The following is a 20,448-nucleotide window of genomic DNA, read 5'->3' as shown; positions in this document are numbered from 1 at the left end:
TGTCTAAACACTGCCATTTTTCAAGTCCTAGCATCAATATAATTTAGCTGTTTGGTTTTCAATATAATTACAGAGATACTTATTAAGGACAAAGAATTAGAATTAATCTTCGTTCTGCTGGATTAATTAATTACCATAAGCTCTTTCATAACATGATTTCCCTTTCTGAGTTGTTTCTATCCTTAGTCATCTGTAATATTTAAAAAAATTTTTTTCAGCAAGGGCATGTGGGTGGTATATTTTTTCTAAGTATTTTTACGTCTAAGAGTGTGCTCTCATAAAAAAATGATGAGTGAGTTTTTAATTTCAAATTACAATTTTTTTTCGTCTCATGAAGGAGGTACTATTGGTTATTTCCCCTTTTTCTTTACTGAGAGAACTCTGGTTTTGTTTGATAATCCACCCTTCTCCACCCAGCCATGCACTTCACTAAAGACAATTGCATTCCCTTTAAAAAGTGATTGGTTTAGGAATGGGCATGTGACACAACTGTAGCTAGTGAGATCTTTCTTCTTCTGCTTGATATTGTCATGTCTACTCATAATACCTGGTACTGTAGGACCATCGTATGAACACAATGATGAGCAACTCAGAACAAGACTGAGCCCCTGAGCTTGGCAAAGGAGAATGATGGAAGGAACCTAGGACTTCGAGTCACTAAGTTAACCATCTCAGAGCCAACCTAGCAATTCTTATGTGAAATAATAAATCTGTGCTATCGTTTATACTGATCATGCTGGGTTTTCTATTTCTCCTGGTACACAACTTTTAACTTTCTGTGTTGTTTCATTGCCCCTTCAGGGAAAAATGAGGTCAGCATGATACTTGTTTCTTTATGTATAATTTGTTTTTCTTGATAGAATTCTTAAAAAATATATTTAAAATAAAGAAAAGCCTCTATAGCACGTATCATCATTGGCTTCTATTTTCCTTGGCACTTAGCTTTATAATGGCACATTCAAATCTAATATTAAAAGTTTTCTTCAATTATTTAAACAATTACTTCTTTTCCTGATCCTTCTACTGATCTTGTTTTAAACTTATAACCACCAAACAGCACTAGATCGGGGCTGCCTAGTAATTTCTCCATATTCACAGTTCTGCTCTTCAACTATTTCATGCTGCTTCTCTTTCCACAAGAACTCAAAACTACTTCTTCTCTCTCCCCCCTGAAGCCTATGTCTTTGTTTATTATTTCGCTGTGAAGATCAAAGTAATCAGTATTTCTGCATCTTCCTATTTTGTGTCATCTACTCACTCAGATCCCTCTTCAAGAAAGGACATGTTACCCAGTTGCTAGGTATGTGCTTGGCTGATAGCTTCCAGCTGTTAATGACTTCAGTGTCCACTTTAGCTTTCAACCCGAGGCTATGGGCTTTTTGAGTGGCCCCCGGCCAGTGACAGAACAAGACAGTATGCAAGGATCTATCCATTTCCATCTAAGGTGGGACTCCTCTAATGAGCGATCTTAACTCCAGAGCTGGGCTGGCAGAGATTGTTAGGACAGCATCACAGAAGTCTACACCATATCTGATGGCTCTCCCAACCCAATAACCACTTTAGGCTCCTCATTCTGTCTCAGTGTCTCCTTCTTGGAAAACCTAAACCCCCTCTTAATCTGAAAGCCCCCTAAATCTCTCAACCTGACGATGTCTGTGCCTATATGCACTACCTTGCTTGAGTGAATCATGGAGCTGCAGTTGCCAACTTTAGTGAAATTTTCAATTTACACACTGAATGCTATTGTTTCTAAACCATTTACACATTTTTCTTCTGAAATGTTTTCCTTTTTCTCCTACACCATCAATTTTTCTTTCTACATTATTATCAATATATAAACACATACATTTCTCAACCTAAAAAAAGACTTCCCTTGGCCATACATTCCTTTTGCTTCTGGTAATTTTTTCTGCTCCTCTCTATAAAGACTTTTCAATGTATTGTCTGTCTCTTTTTCATCCTTTCCCATTTTGTCTTGAACAAACTCCAATTAGGTTTTGTCCTCCTTCCCCTGAAACTGTTCCTGTCCTATTTCCACTTTGCTTCAGCTGTCAGTCCTTGTCTGGTCTCTCAGAGGCATTGACACAGTCCATTGTTTCTTCCTTTATTTATTTATTTTTTTAGAGAAGAGAGGAGAGAAAGAGAGGATTCCAAGCAGGATCCACACCCAGTGAAGAGCTCTATTCACAAACCTGAGATCATGACCTAGACTGAAACCAAGAGTCAGATTCTCGACCAATTGAGCCCCCCAGTCGCCCCTCTTCATTTTGAAACACTTGCTTTATTTAGCTTCAGGACACACCCTTCTACATCTTCACCTTCACCTCACTGGTTGTTGGATCTCAATCTTATTCAATGAATCTGCCTTATATGTTTAAGTGTCCCAAGCCTCAGTCCTGAGTTTTTCTTGCCCATATTTACTTCCTAGGTGATCTCTTCCAGTCTCATGGGTGCAAATACCACAAACGTATTGACTGTTCCAGCCCTGTCTTTGCCCTGGACTCCAAACTCACATACTCAACTTCTACAGGACTATGTCTCAGTTTATACTTAGTGTCCCTGGGTCTGCCATACACACAGCAGGGAGTATGAATTCCAATAATTTGAGATGAGTCCATGTCACACAGATTTTCTGCTTTTGTTTTTTTTAAGATTAATTTTATTTATTTATGTATTTAATTTATTTAAGAGAGAGAGCTTGGGAGTGGGGTGCGGGGAGGAGCAGAGAGAGAGGGAGAAGCTGAGCACAGAGCCGGTCCTGGGGCTCGATCCCATGACCCTGAGACCACAACCCCAGCTGAAACCAAGAGTCAGATACCCAACCAACTCAGACACCCAGGCACCCCAAGATTTTTTGTCATTTAGGTATAGAATATTACATATTTTTAAAAGAATTCGTTTTGGTTCCAGTTTTTTTTTTTTACTTCATTTCTTTGCTTTATTTCCAATTTCCATTATGTGATTTACCAGAGAAAGCTTTAGCATTGCTTTATTTTTAAAAAAGATACTTACTATTCATTTACAATAATTCAAGATCTGTGTTAGCCATTTTCAGGTGCGCAATTTAAATAATTTAGTTGCTGTAAAATCCATATTATTTTCTAGTGATCAGCTGAAAAGATGTGGATAAATTATATGCTTCATCTGTTCTATAATTTTTCCAGTTTTCAATATCATGCTTATTATCAGCATTTAGTTTCTGGAATCTATTTTTTTATGTTTTGAAAATGGAAACATCTGTTCATATTCAGTCTTCTGGCAACTCTTGTGTTCTCCATTTCTCAAAATTACTGACAATGATTCTATCATTACATTACCTAGTATTGTTTTATACCAATAGATATAATTCATCGGTGGTTAAAGACTTGAACCAGTTTAAACAAACAATGTATATTCTTACTATGCTTCAATTGTCTTATAGTCATGTTTGTTTTAACCCTTTTAAATTTGAAAATTTGATAATTCTAATTCTCCTCCTCCTCCTTCAAGAAGGCTCTATGTCCAGTGTGGAGTCCAATGCAGGACTTCACCTCACAACCATAAGACTGAGAACTGATTCGAGATCAAGAGTCAGAGGCTTATCCAATTGAGCTACCAAAGCACCCCTGAAAATTATCATTCTTAATGAATATAATAAGCAACACAGCAGTTAATTATAGTTTACTACCTCGAACAATAGCTTTTTCCTTCAGATATTTTCTAGACCCAGTTAAAAAAAATCTAAAATGATCTAATTATCACTTTTGTTTTAAACTGTGTAGTAAAGAACACTTTTTAAAAAGGGATTTTACTTCTTTATTTCAGATAGAGAGAGGGAGAGAGCACACGAATGGGGGGGCAGGGGAAGGGGCAGAAAAAGAGGGAGATGGAGAAGCAGACTCCCCGCTGAGCAGGAAGCCCAACTCGAGGCTCAATCCCATGACCCTGAGATCATGACCTGAGCTGGAGGCAGACATTTAAACAACTAAGCCACCCAGGCACCCCATGAACACAGTTTTTAGAGAGATTAATCATCCTTGTTTGGCTATTATGGTATTTAAATTTTGGTAAGTTGTATGCTTCAGTGGAAGGTATTAAACAAAATTATTTTCTTTAAATATTATCCTGTTCTGCAGGACTAAAAATGAAAGGATTCACAAAGATAGACATATAGATCAATGGAACAGAGCTGAGAATCCAGAAATGGACCTACACTTATGTGGGCAATTGATTTTCAGTAAAGGTGTCAAATTCAACAAGAATAGTTTTTTTTTTTTCAAGAAAAGTTTTTGGAATGACTGAAAATCCATATGGAAAAGAAATAAACTTTGATCTACTTTTATACCAGACATCTAAATTAATTCAAAATGGATCATAGACCTAAATGTAAGGAAAAAAACACATATACATCCTACAGAACAAAGCATAGGAGAAAAGCCTTTGTGACCTTGGGATAAGACACAGAAAACATGAACCATAAATGGAAAAACTGATACAGACTTCAAAAAAAATATTTTGCTTGTCTACAGATATGATTAAGAACTTTTACAATTCAATAATAAGATAACTCAATTTTAAGGAATAGGAAAAATATCTGTACAAGAATGTGACAAAAAGCTGCTCAATTTCATTGGTAATTAGGGAAATGCAAATCAAAATCACAATGAGCTACTACTACACACCCTTTAGAATATCTTAAATTGAAAAGACCGAAGGGTGCCTGAGTGGCTCAGTCAGTTTTGTCCAACTCTTGATATTGGCTCAGGTCTTGATCTCACAGGGACAAGTTTGGCTCCATGTTGGGCTCCATGCTAGAACCTACTTTAAAAAAAAACAAAACAAAACAAATCCTGAAATGCCAAGGCACCAAGCTGGCTCAGTCAGTGGAACGTGTGACTCTTGATCTTAGGATTGTGAGTTTGAGCCCTATGTTAGGTGTATAGATTACTTAAAAATAAAATCTTAAAAAAAAAAAAAAAAGGACTGAAATGCCAAGTGTTGGTAAAGATGTATACAACTAGAACTCTTGTACATTGCTGGTGGAAATGCAAAATGGTGCAGCCACTGGAAAAGTTTGTCAGTATCTTAAAAATGGAAATATGCACCTATTACACGACCCAGCAATTCCATTCTTAGGTTTTTGCCTAAGAGAACTGAGATTTCTCAAAGATTCGTACACAAATGTTCATAGCAGCATTATTCATAATAGCCAAACGATAGAAACAACTCGACTATCCATCAAGTGTTTAATGCATTAAAAAAAATAAGGCATATGTATTTGGATATATGTTTTTTTTTTTTTAATTTATTTATGATAGTCAGAGAGAGAGAGAGGCAGAGACATAGGCAGAGGGAGAAGCAGGCTCCATGCACCAGGAGCCCGATGGGGGATTCGATCCCGGGCCTCCAGGATCACGCCCTGGGCCAAAGGCAGGCGCCAAACCACTGCGGCACCCAGGGATCCCAGGTATATGTATTTGATAGAATACAACTTAGCTAATAAAAGAGAATGACTACGGCATGTAGAACAATGTGGAAGAATCTCAAAACCGTAAGAGTGAGTAAAAGAAACCACACACACAAAAATATGAAATATGAATACAAAATTATGGAAAATTCAGAAACACAAGAGCAGAAAGCAGGTTAGTGTTTGCCTTGTGGCTGGGGATGAGGGACAGTTCGATTGCAGAGGGACACAGGAGAATTTTGAGGATGAGTAAAGTTCTAAGACTGACTCCAGTGGTGGCTGCACATCATGATATATTTACAAAAACTCATATAACTTTACACTTATAATGGGTGAGTTTTATATTCTATAAATATGCTTCAATGATGATTTGAAGGGTGTATACATTAAATCTCAAGGTGTGTGTTGTTGGTTTTTTTTTAAAAGATTTTATCTATTTATTCATGAGAGACACAGAGACAGAGACAGAGACACAGGCAGAGGGAGAAGCAGGCTCCATGCAGGGAGCCCGACGTGGGACTCCATCCCAGGTCTCCAGGATCAGGCCCTGGGCCGAAGGCAGGCGCTAAACCGCAGAACCACCCGGGCCGCCCAAGCCTCTAACTCTTGATCTCGGCTCAGGTCTTGATATCAGGGTCATGGGTCTGAGCCCTACTTAAAAAAATGCCTAACATTTCATTTTCTACAAAACAAATTTTGTCTTTGTTCAATACAGTTATGACATTTAAAAATCTAGAATCATATTATAAATTTAATAGCTATCATGATTTGAGTAATAGACTAGAATTGTAGGATTATTAATTTAAAGTAACAGTAAATTTTCCAGTAAAACTCTACTTATTTGAAGTTTAATTGTGTCTTAATCTCATACATCTGTAACAGATTCAGGAAGGTATAAGTAATCAAAAATATGTTTGTACAGTTAATTTTGAGATCACAATGTCTATACATTAAAATCATAGACATATTTTTGAGGTAAGTGTTGGTAAAGTCACTGTGAAAAACAGTACGTTATTTGCCAAAATGTATAGGATATGCAGGGAATAAAAAAAAATGTATAAATGAATAAATCTGTATTTAGCTCTTTATTTTCCATCAAATTTGCCACCACTGCCATCATCTATCACTAGAAGAATAATGCATTTTTTATCTACTTCTGATTCTGAGCCAAAACTTCTAATCACAAGACTTTAGGAGCAGTCCAAAAGGATGGCATTTCTGTTAACAAAGAAATGAACACATTGCCAACCATCAATGATGCATTTCACAAATGGTTTTCTGGAAAAATAGTTTATCATAATAACAGTCATTTAAGAAGAAATGTAACAATCTTTAAAATTTAAAAATAACAATATCCAAGGCCATATACTAAAATTTTTTTCTTTTTAGCTAAATACAACAGAGATTAGTTTGAAGTTTTAAATGTTATCTTCAAAATGCCATCTATCTATGAGTATTGTCTTGAAAGAAGTCATTCGCCTCTTAGATCAAAATATAACAACTCAGGGGAGATGAACCACATCTCTATAGTCCTATGCACTGGCACCTCTGCTTGACTTTATCCATACAGTGATACCTCTGCTGGAAGTTTGTGGGACAATTTATTTACAGGTATACAGACAAGAATTATTTTGCATTGCTGTCTGTTATCTGCAGTTTATAGAGCTGTGAAATGGCTCAAGCAACGAAAGACACAGAACTTCCCTATCATCAGAATCATGTACCTTGAAGGGTGTGCTCTAAATGCTGGATACTTCTCCAGGAAAGCATGTTCCTTCCCCCTACAGTTTTAGGAAGGCGTTATTTCCTCAGAAGAACAAACTATTTGTTCAGCTAAATGTATGGTAAGGGAGTCGCTGAGGGAAACACTGGCGTTATTTATTGGCTCATGGAACCATCTTCCTGGGAAAGAATTTCCTGGAGTAAAAATTTAAAAGTCAGGTTGACACAGATGACCTCAGTTCTCAGTACTACTAGTTAAGCTATATGGGGGCAGGTGTTCTCAATCTTCTTATATTTGCCTTTGTATCTACTTAAGCCAGGAATATTTTTCTATACCAAGGAGAAGTTGAGGTGAGGAAAGCGGACATCCTCCGTTTCCCACCTCTCTGTATTTGAGATGCCTCATCCATCTCCTCAGGGTCTAGTATATTAAAAGGCAAAAACTACAAACAAACTTCTATTTACCACGTACTCCCCTGAATGATGGGATACATGATTTATTTTTATTTTTAAATTTTTTTGGTGGGGAATGAGGTTACTGACGGTGAGGACAAAAGGGAAAGAAATGGGAGAGGAGAATTTTTTTTTTAAAGTTTTATCTGGCTACATTCTTACAAATGTTAGTGATGTATGTTTAGAGAAGAAAGTTATCTGATAGAATGAGGTTTAAATGTTTTACGTGAAGATGATTTTAGTATGCTAGTCTATAATGGTAAGAAGAGTAGTTCACCAAGTCCCTACCTGAGCAGCAATCTGAATGTCTCTGTATTTTCTTTCCTCATTCCCAAGACTCATTGGAATTTTCTTTCTGCTGACTCCATAATTATGGATACTAGAAAATAATCCCAACCACCCCCACCTTTTTTCTAATCTCTAGATGTTTACGATGTCTTTCTTAACTTGCTGGGCTGTAAGGATCTACTCTGAATGTAGGTTCCTGCACCTAAAACCACACATTCCAAACAGGAAACAAATGAAATGCTTGTCTCGGGTTGCAGTTTCTGTGAATAACTTAACTCTTTATCCTCTTTCTTTAAAAAAATCTTACATCAAATTTATTTGAATCAGGTGATATCTGTATTTTTCTATTAGTAAATGTGATGCTTCATAGCTACTGACAATCATCAAGAAGCAGAGCTGATGGTTTTTAAGAAAAGTAACCTAATGACTGGGGTATTGAGGAGGTCTTTATCTTTTCTCTTTACTGACCACATTAGCTGCATGCAAAAGTACTAAAAGGTTCACTTATTTTATGTATTAATTACATGAATAATGTATGAATGTATTATTTATTGATGTACTAATGCATTTATTAATACTACCAGAGTATTTTTCTGATTCTAAACTTTCACCATATATATGCACGCATCATACACATTTATACCCATTTTGGATTTCTGAGTCAAGCAAACTTAAAAGTTTGACTCTCATTTAGAAATAAAACCCTGAATAAATTTAATTCCAACTACTGACTGTTTAAAATACTCAGAATTCTCAAAAAAATTTTTATGGTCTTGATGGACAATTGATCACACGGATATTGAAGTGACTTCCTCATCACTGCTGAATCTCAAAGGCAGCAAAGGCATTAACTCAAGCATTTGAATTACTCTGTTACAAGACTGTAGTTGTGTATCCCTATAGAAAGTCCAGGTTTCTTACTCTATGTTCACCTTTCACACCAAATGTTTCTGCATACCATTACGTTAGAAATAATGAGTACTTCAAAGATTACTTGTTGAGGTTTAACTAGCACTTATTGAACATCTACTAAGAAACAGATGCCTTCACTTCTTTGGTCTCATTTAATCTGACCCTCAAAACATCAATCAACCCTGTTATGAACTTAATTTCGTCCTCCCCAAATTCGTATAATGAAGCCCTAACCACTAGATACCTGAAAATGTGAATGCATTTGGAGAGAAGGTCCTCAAAGAAGTAGTCTAGTTAAAATGAAGATATTAGAATGGGCTCTAAGCCAATATGACTGGTGTCTTTGGAAGAAGGGGAAATTAGGATGCCTGTACATGTACGTAGAGGGAAGACTATGTGAAAACATAGTGAGAAGATGGCCATCCATAAGCAAAGAAAGAGGCCTCAAAAGAAACTAACTCTGCTGACACTTTGATCTCAGACTTCCAGCTCCAGAACTGTGAGGAAATAAATTTCTGTTGTTTAAAATGCCCAGTCTGTAGTACTTTGTCATGGGAGCCCTAGCAAATTAATGGACCTGTACAGTTATGGACACTGCTCTATAGACACTGATGGCTCTAGAAGTTTGCAAGCTAAGAAGAGGTCACACCAGGATCAAAACCCAGGTCTCCTAATCCCAATTCTAGTGCTTTCTCTAATACAAAAACATAATTTGTGGCATAATGGGAAGAGTGCTTTGGAAAGCATTTAGATACCAATATAGAAGAAGATACATACATTACTCAGATCATATTAGCTACTGAGTCCAGGAAGACCTCATAATTACTCCCCTTCTGTTCTTGGCTGCAAATCCAGCCCAGCTTGATCCCACAGTTGGCAGGTGTGGACCTCAGCTGGGTAACAAGAAGAAGCTGGCCCATGAATATGGAAGGTGGGAGGGCTGTGGATTGTGGAAAATAAATAGGGAATTCGTCACACGTTTCTTTGTTAGTTAGTATAAGCATTAAAAACCATATGCATGTGGGACAATTATAGTTAGAATTAACGATTCATTTTTTCATATTCAGTTTAGCCTTGTTTTCAAGTCGTTTCATGTGACTAATACCCATTCCTATTCATTGATCCATAAAGTACACATAGATATTGAAAAAAGTACCAGCCATGGTTTACTCATTTTGGTTGTCTTCATGTGAAGAAAGAGGAAAGCTTCTTTGAAGTGGGCATATATCAGTTTAAAAAGGAGTGAAAGGGGCATCAGGCTGGCTCAGCATGTGACCCTTGATTTCAGGGTTGGGAGTTTGAGCCCCATGTTGGGTGTGGAGCCTACTTAGAATAAACAAACAAGAAAAACCATTGAGAAAAGAAATTCGAGTCCATGTACGAGGGAAAAAGTAACCTTATTTCATTTTTAGAGAAAATATTTGAATAATATTTTATATAATCTTGAAATTAAGAAACTTCAATAACAATAACAAGCTTTAATTTCAGAAACAGTGAAAACATGATTGGGTGATGTGAGTGGAGGAGGAGGAGATGTAAAGATGTAAAGAAGGAGATGGTAGGAGGCAACATGGAGCTTTAGTTCTGAAAATTTAAAGGGCAAAGTGTAGTGATTCTCAAACAGCCCTCCGCATGGAACATTCTTTATCCACCTTCTATTTCCTTTTGTCATTTCTCTCCCAGGTCCTTTGGAGACAAGTCTTTGCTCACCTCCCAGACTTAATCGGGTGTCCCTGTTATTCACAATCATAGCCTTTATGGTATCTCGTTTATAACAGTAGTCATATTTGTCAGTGCGTGTTCCATGTCTCTTTTCTTAGAACGTAAGCTCCACTGTGGCAGTGACCACACCTGCCTTGTTCACCGTTGAATCACCAGCATCTAGCAAACTTCCTGGCACACAGAAGGCACTCAGTAGGGTGTCGAGTGAATGAAAAGACAAGAAATTCATACTCTTTGTATCCTCAAGGCCACAGTAAGTTTACTTCTCAAAGTTCTTTTTGAGGGCAAAGCTAAGCTCCTAGATATTCCCTATGCCTGCTTTCATGTGATAGTAAATGAAACAATGACAAAAAGAAATAGAGAATGGCACACCTTTCCTTAATTTCTGGCATTACCACTTACTTTATTTCTTTAAGATTTATTTATTTACTTGAAAGAGAGAGAATGTGAGAGAGTGTGTGTATGTGAGCTGGAGGAGGGGCAGAGGAAAGGGAGAAAGAGAATCTCAAGTGCTCTCCCCACTGGGCAGGGAGCCCAATTCAGGGCTCCATCTCAAAACCCTGATATCATGCTGAGTTGAAACCAAGATTCAGACACTTAACTGACTGAACCATCCAGGAGCCCTAGCATTATCACTTTCAGCTGAGGTTCCATGAAGGCAGGGAGTATGTTTTTATTTATTACACTCTTACCTAGAACAGTACCTGGCATATAGCAAGTTCGATAACACACTTGCACATATCTTTTATAAACAAAAACGTATTGAAGGAAATACTGCTAAATATCAATAAAAATCAATGCAGAAATATTAAAGAGTCATGGCTGGGGTGCAAAAAATCACAAGTATGTCAAACTTTAAATGGACTTAGATTTCTAAGAGCTAAAGTGGAAAAGTGAAACAATTTCTTAGTTACCATTACCGGGAAAAAAAAAAAAAGAATTCTTTAGAGGTAGCACAATTTCCCTAGTACAGTTTGATTTCTTTGTCAATGTGGGGCTCAATATAAGGATTCACAATTTCCAGGAACATTCCTACATCCTGTATGCTAGCCAGATGTCATATGGCTGCTGATAAAAGCCAAGGACATGGCATTACAATGCAATTCAAGGAAGGTTCTTCTTTGGGTCAAGGGACAGAACTGGTCAAACGTGCAGCCCACTGGTTGCTCAAGGTCAAAATACCTAATGCGTTGTTCCTAAAGTCCATCCAGGCAGATGCTATGTGAGGGGGAGAAGCCTGCATTTTTGGATGCCATTTTAGATGCATACACCTCAAGCACTTATGAGGATTAAATGAGAAAATGCACCTGGCACATATAAAACTTTCAAGAAGTTTTAACCATTATTTCCCATAGAATGATCACCTGAAGGGGGTTTCTCTTAACCCAAACCCTCAATATCATTGTACCTTTAGTGGACTACCAGTGTCCGCATTACCAGTGGCAGCAGGCTCATCAATGCCTTCATACCTAATCAGATCAGCTCAATCAACTCAATAAACCAAGGCAGGGGGGGATCCCTGGGTGGCTCAGTGGTTTAGCGCCTGCCTTTGGCCCAGGGTGCAGTCCTCGAGTCCGGGGATTGAGTCCCGTGTCGGGCTCTTGGCATGGAGCCTTGCTTCTCCCTCTGCCTGTGTCTCTGCCTCTATCTTTCTCTATGTCTATCATAAATAAGTAAATAAATCTTTAAAAAAAACATAAAAAAAATAAACCAAGGCAGGGAATCCACCCTTCATAAAGCTCTAGTATCCTGAACATGTCTGATACTAATTTCTGTATCAATTAGGGTTTCATCAGAGAAGGAGAACTATTATTAGTGATATGGAATAAGAGGATTTTTATTTTTTTAAGATTTTATTTGTTTGAGGGAGAGTGAGAGAATGAGAGAAAGAAAAAGAGCACAGAGGAAGAAGGAAATGCAGACTCCCCACTGAGCAGAGAGCCTGACCTGGGGCTGGATTCCAGGACCCCAAGATTTTGACCTGAGCCAAAGGCAGACGCTTAACCGACTGAGCCCGCCACCCCCACCCCACCTGGTGCCCAGGAATAACAGGATTCTTAAAATAGAAATTTACCCTATATGATTTGGGATCTGGTAAATAGGTTTAGGACAGGCTGTGGCCCAAAGTTACTGTGAGTAGGGCCAGCAGTTGGGACGAAGTGTAAGTGGGTCGTGACCCCGAGGCGGCTTCGTGGCCACTCCTAGGACGGCACCGCAGGGCCCGAGGAGACTCAGCCCCCTCCCACCCCGTAACCCAAGGGGCCGAGAGGGCCGTGGCTGGCGCCCTGGGCGCGGTGCCACCTCCCTGGAACCCTCTGCGCCACGACAGCCACTGGGGGGAAGCAAGCGCCCGGCCTGGAGCCTAGAGCAGAAGGAGGGGGCGGAGGGCGCCGAGTCCAGGAAGACCTCGCTGGTGGCCCAGGGCCCAGCAGGGAGCGGGGTGACCCCGGGGTGACCTTGGGAGCGCTGCGGGCCCGGGGCCGCCTGCACCCCCCACCCCCCACCTCTTCTCCCGTCTTAGCTGGAGAAAAAGAATACTCCGGATATAAGAATTCATTATCTAATACTTAGATCCCTGTGATCGACTTTTTGGGAATTATTTCTATGAATATTGTGTCCTTAAACTGTGACAGTTTAAGATGATTTTATGAAGCTCTTGGTTTCAGAATGAATTGGGGTTTTCTCCTACAAAAAGTAGTATGAAACTTGTCTGCGTTGAAACACACTTGCCATATACTGGCCCATTCACCCAAATGAGCCAATTCCTTTGAATGTTTTTGCAGTGTTTCTCAGTTATTTGTTCCACAACCAACTTCACTCCTGACTAAATGGAAGGCATTATTTTCTGTATGAGGTTTATAAAGGAATGGAAAGATCTGAGGTGATGATAGAAATATCAACTCAACGGTGTTACATACAGTGTTCTTTTTATTTAAAATAATCCCAGAACAAAGTTTCCTCCCTTGCTGTTGGAATAACTTATTCAGAATTAACTGGCAAAAAAATTTCATGTTTGATTTTTATTTATTTAAAGATTTTATTTATTTATTCATGAAAGACACAGAGAGGGGCAGAGACACATGCAGAGGGAGAAGCAGGCTCCAGGCAGGCATGAATCACCCCCTGGGCTGAAGGCGGCGCTAAACCGCTGAGCCACCCAGGCTGCCCTCATGTTTGATTTTTAAATCCAATCAATTATCAATACTATTTCTCAATGAGAATCAATATATTATTTTCTTTTCTTAACACAATTCCCTGACATTATTTGATTTCTTAATTCCCTGACTGACTGTATTTCCATCATTTTCTATGCCTCTGATTCTCTCTTTAGCGTAAACAGCAGAGACAACTCCAGTGCCCATGATCTGATGTTTTCAACAAGACGTCCGTTGGTAAAACCAGATCATACCTCTCCCAACCAATGCCAGTTTTCTTCCCCCTCACCCCCCAACACCTCCCACGCAGCTGCGTAAGTGATGAGTAGCACAGCGTGGTAAACATTTAGTTACAAACTATTAGCAACCAGTGAATATTAAGTCCACTGCGTCGATCCTGCCCTTTTGCCATTTTTCTTCTGGTTTTAAGTATAAGGTAGACTGTCCTTAAGAAGCAAACTTTGGAGAAGGAGGAAAAACATTGTACTTTGACTTAAAAAAAATCAGATGAAATCAGGACTCATTTTATTATGTAGAGGAACGTAAAATGCATACAAGTAACATGTTATTGCACGTGAACACTCCATCCTAACCATATATCCTCCATGTGTTTCACTCTCCCCGCAGCTGATGACTAATAGAAATGAGATTCTGAAATAGTTTTTCACTTGCATCATTTGGAGAAAAAAAATGTCTATAAGGGCTGATTTTTTTAAATAAACGCAGCACTGATTACACATAATTGATGCATATCTAGTGTAATGGTTGGCAATCCCTGACGAACTAATTTCCTAAGAGAATGCTTATATAGAGACTGTAGTAATTCCCATTGACTGTCCATTCCACATTCACATAATACTTTCAATAAATCCTCTAAAGTTTCAACGAAGTGCCTGTAAATTCCATGAAATAATGGAAATATTATTCACCAAAATTAAGAGGGGATGTTTCCCCTTGGCGAAGAGTTGGAATGTATTGGGCTCTGGCTGGACTGTAATTACTGGGGTGCTGTGCTGGGGGGGGGGGTCACCATCTGGGTCTGGGAGCTACGAAGCTGTGAGCAGTAGCAGAGGGAAACCAAGACCACTCGGAGCCACTAGACCAATGAAAGATGTAGCAGGTGGCCGGTTACACCCTGTGGGCAACAACGTGTCATTCTTCAAAATTTCCAAAGAAAGTAATTGGGAGTTCCACGGAACCTAGTAATGGGTAAGTTCTCCACCAGAGGGGAGCCTGAAGTCGAATCTAAAGGGTCCGTAAGCTGTAGGGGTAGATGGACGACCAGGAGGCCAGGGAATGAGGCGGGCAATCCGGGCTTCTGTGACCTTGCGGCCAAGACGCTGCATGTGAAAGTAGTGGCGATGGAGGAAGAGGTGAACCAGTGCGACCTAATTTTCAAGGGGCAGGTAAGCAGTTGTTCTACGACAGCCCTTTGGCTTTAGACCCCTCTCATGTACCCTTGTGCTGTTTCACAGACCGCATTACTGCCTGCCCCCGGGGCTCCGGCGGGGTGTCCCCTCAGAGGCCACCAGAGCCAGAGCCCGCTCCTTCCCACCAGGCCCCTGCCACCTGCTCTGGCGGCTTGTTGCAGGAGCAGCAGTTTCTCTGACTGCAGGACTTTCTGTTTTCCTCAGACGTCAGCACCGCCCAGCTGAGGAGGAGGAGGTCTGGGCCTGGTCTGCGGCCACAGGGACAGCAGCAGCTCGGCTCACGGGCTGTGCTCCAGCTCAGGGCAGCCGCCCTCCTGTCAAAGCTACTGGTTGATCATGGCACGTGAGGACACGTCCATGGGATACCCAAAACAAAAAAACAACAAAAAAGCTTAATAAAATCAGCCTGATAGACATTCCGAGGACGGGTCTTCCTGGAGATGTGAAGGACTCTGAGGGGCCTTGCCCCCAGGGCGGATCCCTGTGGACCCAGGAGGGGCTGTCTGGCTGCCTCAGGGGGACACTGCGATTCTGGCCTCCTGTCTCCCCTCCCCCACCTAAACAGGCAGGGACAAGCAGCAGTGTCCCTCAAAAGGGCTAGTAAGTCACTCCCACACCTATGGGCCAAACCCTGCTTGCAGCCTGTGAGGCCAGTTAACTAAGAATAGTCTGTACATTTTTAAATGGTTGGGGAAAAAAACTCAGAAGAGTATTTTGCGACACATGAAAATCATAAGATTTGAAATTCAGCATTCATCAGTCAAGTCCTTTCGGAGCCCAGCCACGCTCATTGATTTCGGTGCGACCTACGGTGACTTTCATGGTCCCAGAGCAGAGCTGGGTGGTGTGACAGAGACCGTGCGGCCCACAGAGCTGAAAATGTCACGTGGCCCTTTACAGAAAAAGTTGGCAGGCGCTGCTGTAGGAGCAAGACTGAAGTAGAAGACCGGTGTGTAAGAAGGGGCGAGATTGGGATTCGCCCTTGGGGAAGATGAGTTAAAAGGGCAAACGTGGGTTCTGTGTTTTTGTGTCTGGTAATAATAGGTTTGTCAGAACGCTAGCTATTTTCCTCAAAAGGAAATAAAAAGAGATGGTGGGGATTTATGGGCGTCTCAGGGGGCCCCTCTCTGTGAGGTAACTGGTTTGAAGCGGACACAAGACTGCACTGTTCATGGGCGGTGTGCCGGCTCAGCCTTGGGGCGCACGGAGGCCTGGAGGCTGGGGGGAGGGAGTTAGTGATGGAATAAACAGGATGGCAATGGAATGTCCCATGGGGTGGTGATCGTGGGGGAACCCTTAATCTTCTTCATCACATTTCCTTAAAGGGGGAAGAAATTTCTGCTTAGCTTTCCAAGGAGTTGTATCATACTGAACACGCTTGGTTTCTCTCCCTACTTGTATCCATTGGAAGCCCTTGACCACAGGGTGCGGTTACTGAGCTTTCAAGAGGAGGTACCCGTTCCATCATTGTGCTCTCTCTCTCTCTCTCTCTCTCTCCATGCCTGCCTCATGACTCGCTGAAAGCCAGTCGGCTTCCCTCTGTTTCCTACCCGAAGATGGTAAGCACACCCTCCAAAGGCAGTCCGGAAACCTATCTTTCTGTCCCATCCTCTGCCCCCAGTGTGAGACAGGCCATGTGTAGCTGGTATGGATGTCCCATTTGTGATCTAAGTCCCTCCACAGACAAGTCTCAGGGCGTGCCTCCGTAGAGAGCTAATTCCTCGTTTCATTTTCAGTCTAGTTTTACTTTTAACCCCTGTGCTTTGTGGGATATTAGATCCGAACAGATCCAGGAGAAGATGGGGGGGGTTCACTCTCGGTGGCCTTCACCACTCGTCACCATGAATTCAGAATGACTGAGAGCATCATGGTATGTTCAGTGTTCGGATTTCTTCAGGAAGATGAAGACAGAGCAGGGACTTGGCTTTTGTTTAGATGTCTGGTATCTTCGTATTGTGTGACCCAGAACTGCCCACTTCTGTCCCACAGCCCATCAGAAGAGCCCCAGATATGCAGAGTGCAGAATGGAGGAAGTAGGTATTTTCCTAACTCACTTCCTTAAATTGCAGTGTTACCCTATCTGAGCCCAGTTTGCCTTACGTCATAAGGATGCTATCCTCACCGTAGACAGACCTTCGTGCATAAGTCACGCGGATTCACATGCCTTCATTTATTTTGTACTTCCAAAGTCTTTGTGTGTGTACGTGTATGTGTGTGTGTGTTTGCATACACTACCCTGGTTTTGCCTCTCCTCTCGTTTTAACCCCTAGTCCTTCCTTTTATTGATCAATCTCAAGAGCAGTGACTTGCACTATGTATACTGGAGCAGTAATTCCCAGCGTGCCCAAAAGATCTAGAATTAGATCTGTGTATATTAAAATTTGGGATGGGATTCAGAAGCTGTACAGGAATTTGATTATTGACCTCATGGGGTATATACCATGTACCTATAGGAAATATATGTATATTATCTTATCATATATGAGGGATAGTAGATTCTTTGTCTTTTTTCATCCTGACTGGTATGTGTGTGTATATGTGGACATGTATCAAACACATATACAATGATATATGTATACAATGACACACAGACTATATATATATAATAAGCATGTATATATGTATAGACACACACACTATGATATACATATAAAATGAGAAAAAGACTCTAGTATCATTCCTGGATCATAATATGCATTTACTACTACTGTCAATACTGTTCATTGAGAATAGTAAAGATATATATATTTTTTATTTTTAAAGATTTTAGTTAATTGACAGAGAGAGAGCAAGCCAGAAAGCACAAGTGAGGGGGAACAGCATGGGGAGAAGGGAGCCCAATGTGGGGCTCGATCCCAGGATCCCAGGATCAGGACCTGAGCTGCAGGCAGACTCTTAACTGACTGAGCCACCCGGGTGCCCCAGTAAAAAAATATTTTTATGGGAAAATTTTCAATAAAAAAATTTGAGGATAGTATATTTTTATTTTTGTGATTACAAACAGAATAGAAATTGACCTCAGATCTATCACCTTATTGATTTCTAGCTTCAATTATGCATATAATTTAATGGACTAGTCCATGTCTCACCATATGCATTGAATGTTAGGACGATAAAGGGCATTAGAGACCATGAGATACAACTTTTTAATTTTACATATGTGCAAACTGAGATGTAGCCTGTTTAATTGGTTCCCAAGATTTTCTGGCTTTTTCCACTTAGACACAGATGCAAAATATTTTGATGAAACCTGGATGTTTAAAAAATATGGATTTCTTTTTTGCCTCTTCAGATTTTTGGAAGAATGTTTTCATTTTTAATTTGCATGTTAGTTTCCATGGATTCAAGCCTCTGTCCTCTTTGACAAGAAGCTACGATGTAAGTAAAAACAAGGCATTCAGAGTTGAAAAAAACTGACTTTGAATATAATAAACCACTAGAGTGCCTGGAACTGTGGAACTGACACAAGACTTCTAAAAAAAAGTTTTAAGAATGAAAGTTGAGAAGCGTTGTGTGATACTGATGTGAAGGGCAATTTCCTGACGGGTACAGCCATTAAACATTGCAATGGGAAACTATAGTAGGTCATGGAATCTCCTACTATAGGCCTTTGAAAGTAATATTAAAAAAAAAAAAAGAATGACTGTAAAACGGTATTTCCCAACTCAGGTTATACTGCAGATGGGGAAATTGCAAGTACCCTCTTCCTCTCTCTAGGGATGAAGCACAAATGAAGCATAGCACCATGTTTAGAGAAATGGACAAATGGTAATGGTATAGCAGTAGATGGTAGTTGGGACACATTAGTGTAAGTCTGGTTCTGTGAGGAAGCAGAAGCAATAAAAAAAACTGTCCCAGTCCAGTATTATTTAAAAATAATAATTTATGATGCCACATAAATAATATATTAAAATCAACCCTGAAGTTTTAAAGTAAAAAAAAAATAAAAGTTAATCATTACTTAAGAGTTTACTTACTTAGAGTTAATCATTACTAAGGGTTTTCCCAATGGGGGTTGATTCCTGATACTAACTCACTAGCCTTCCCATCCCCACCATGAAATGTTGTTTGTTAAAATTTGAGAGTGATTTTTCAGCTCTAATGGACTGCTTATGGTATATTCTGAGCAAGATGTGTTTTGCTTGGCTGGTAACAGGAAAGTGGAAGAAAAGGAGTTCTGTATACCATTTTCAAAATGAATTCAATAGCTCCTTACTTTGTTTCTTTAACTGGTCTGCCAGTCTCATTGTGTGAAGGATCATAATATTAGCACATAAAATATCTTACTGGAATAGATGCTAAAGCAAAACCAAAAGGCCACACTAGCTCAAAATCCATTTCCTTCAGTAAACCTTCTGTAAACAACCATAACTGACCCACTACTTTGAACCATTCGAATGAAATCTCAGAACATTGAATTCCATAAAAAATTTGAAAATACATTAGTTCTTTACCTCCGAATGTGTCAGAAGTTTCCCCCAATTATTTATTTAAAATCTCCACCTCTAGCAGGCAGCTCTGGATTTGAGTGTTGGCTGGGTTGCTTCCTAGCTGCATATTGGGCTAACACTGCTTGCTCACCTATATGGATAAAATGCGTACCTGCCTCAGGGAACTGTTGGGAAGGTCGATGGAACATGCGGAGGGCGTGTGGCATCGTGCCTGGCACAGGGCGACCACTCGGCCATGCCATGTCGGTGATCGTTCCTGCCGGCCTAGGTGACTTTTTCGTGGGGCCAGTAAGGGGACTGCGGGGAGCATGGGCTCTGCAGGGGGGCAGTTCTGGGGCCCAGGTCTGTCCTGCCACCTGCTGTGCGGCGTCCTGGGTGATCTAACCAACCCTGGGAGCCACTGTTTCATTTCCAAAATGAATATACTCCAGCAACATGCAGGTGCCCGGGCTGGCTGAGGACGGTGCCTGCTGTGCCTCTTTCCTGGCAATCCATTGTGAACAAGCTAACGGTTCCGGTGCATTCCGAGGGCGAGGGCGAGGGCGAGGGCGACGCAGAGCAGAAGGGGTCACCGTAAGTTTCAAAAGAAAAGAAAGTCGTGTTCCCCACCGTGTTCCTCGGCCAGGAGGAGGGAGAATGGACCCCGACCACGGCAAGCGCGCACAGCGATGCGCTGACCATGCGGCTGCCAGTGAAGACTGGGTCTCGAGTCCGGGTCCATCTGTATTCTTCCCAGGGTGAGCGCGGAGGAATTCTCGGTTAGAGCCTCGTCGTGCCCGGTGACCTTAGACCTCAGGAGCTCCCCGGGGCCCAGCTGGCACGGGCGCCGGGGGAGGGACGCTGGAGCGGCCCCACGGCGGGCAGCGGCC

Source organism: Vulpes vulpes, chromosome 10 (assembly GCF_048418805.1).
Source record: "Vulpes vulpes isolate BD-2025 chromosome 10, VulVul3, whole genome shotgun sequence".
NCBI classification, from domain to species: Eukaryota; Metazoa; Chordata; class Mammalia; order Carnivora; family Canidae; genus Vulpes; species Vulpes vulpes.
The sequence above is the reverse complement of the archived record's forward strand: the minus strand, read 5'-3'. Positions refer to the sequence as shown.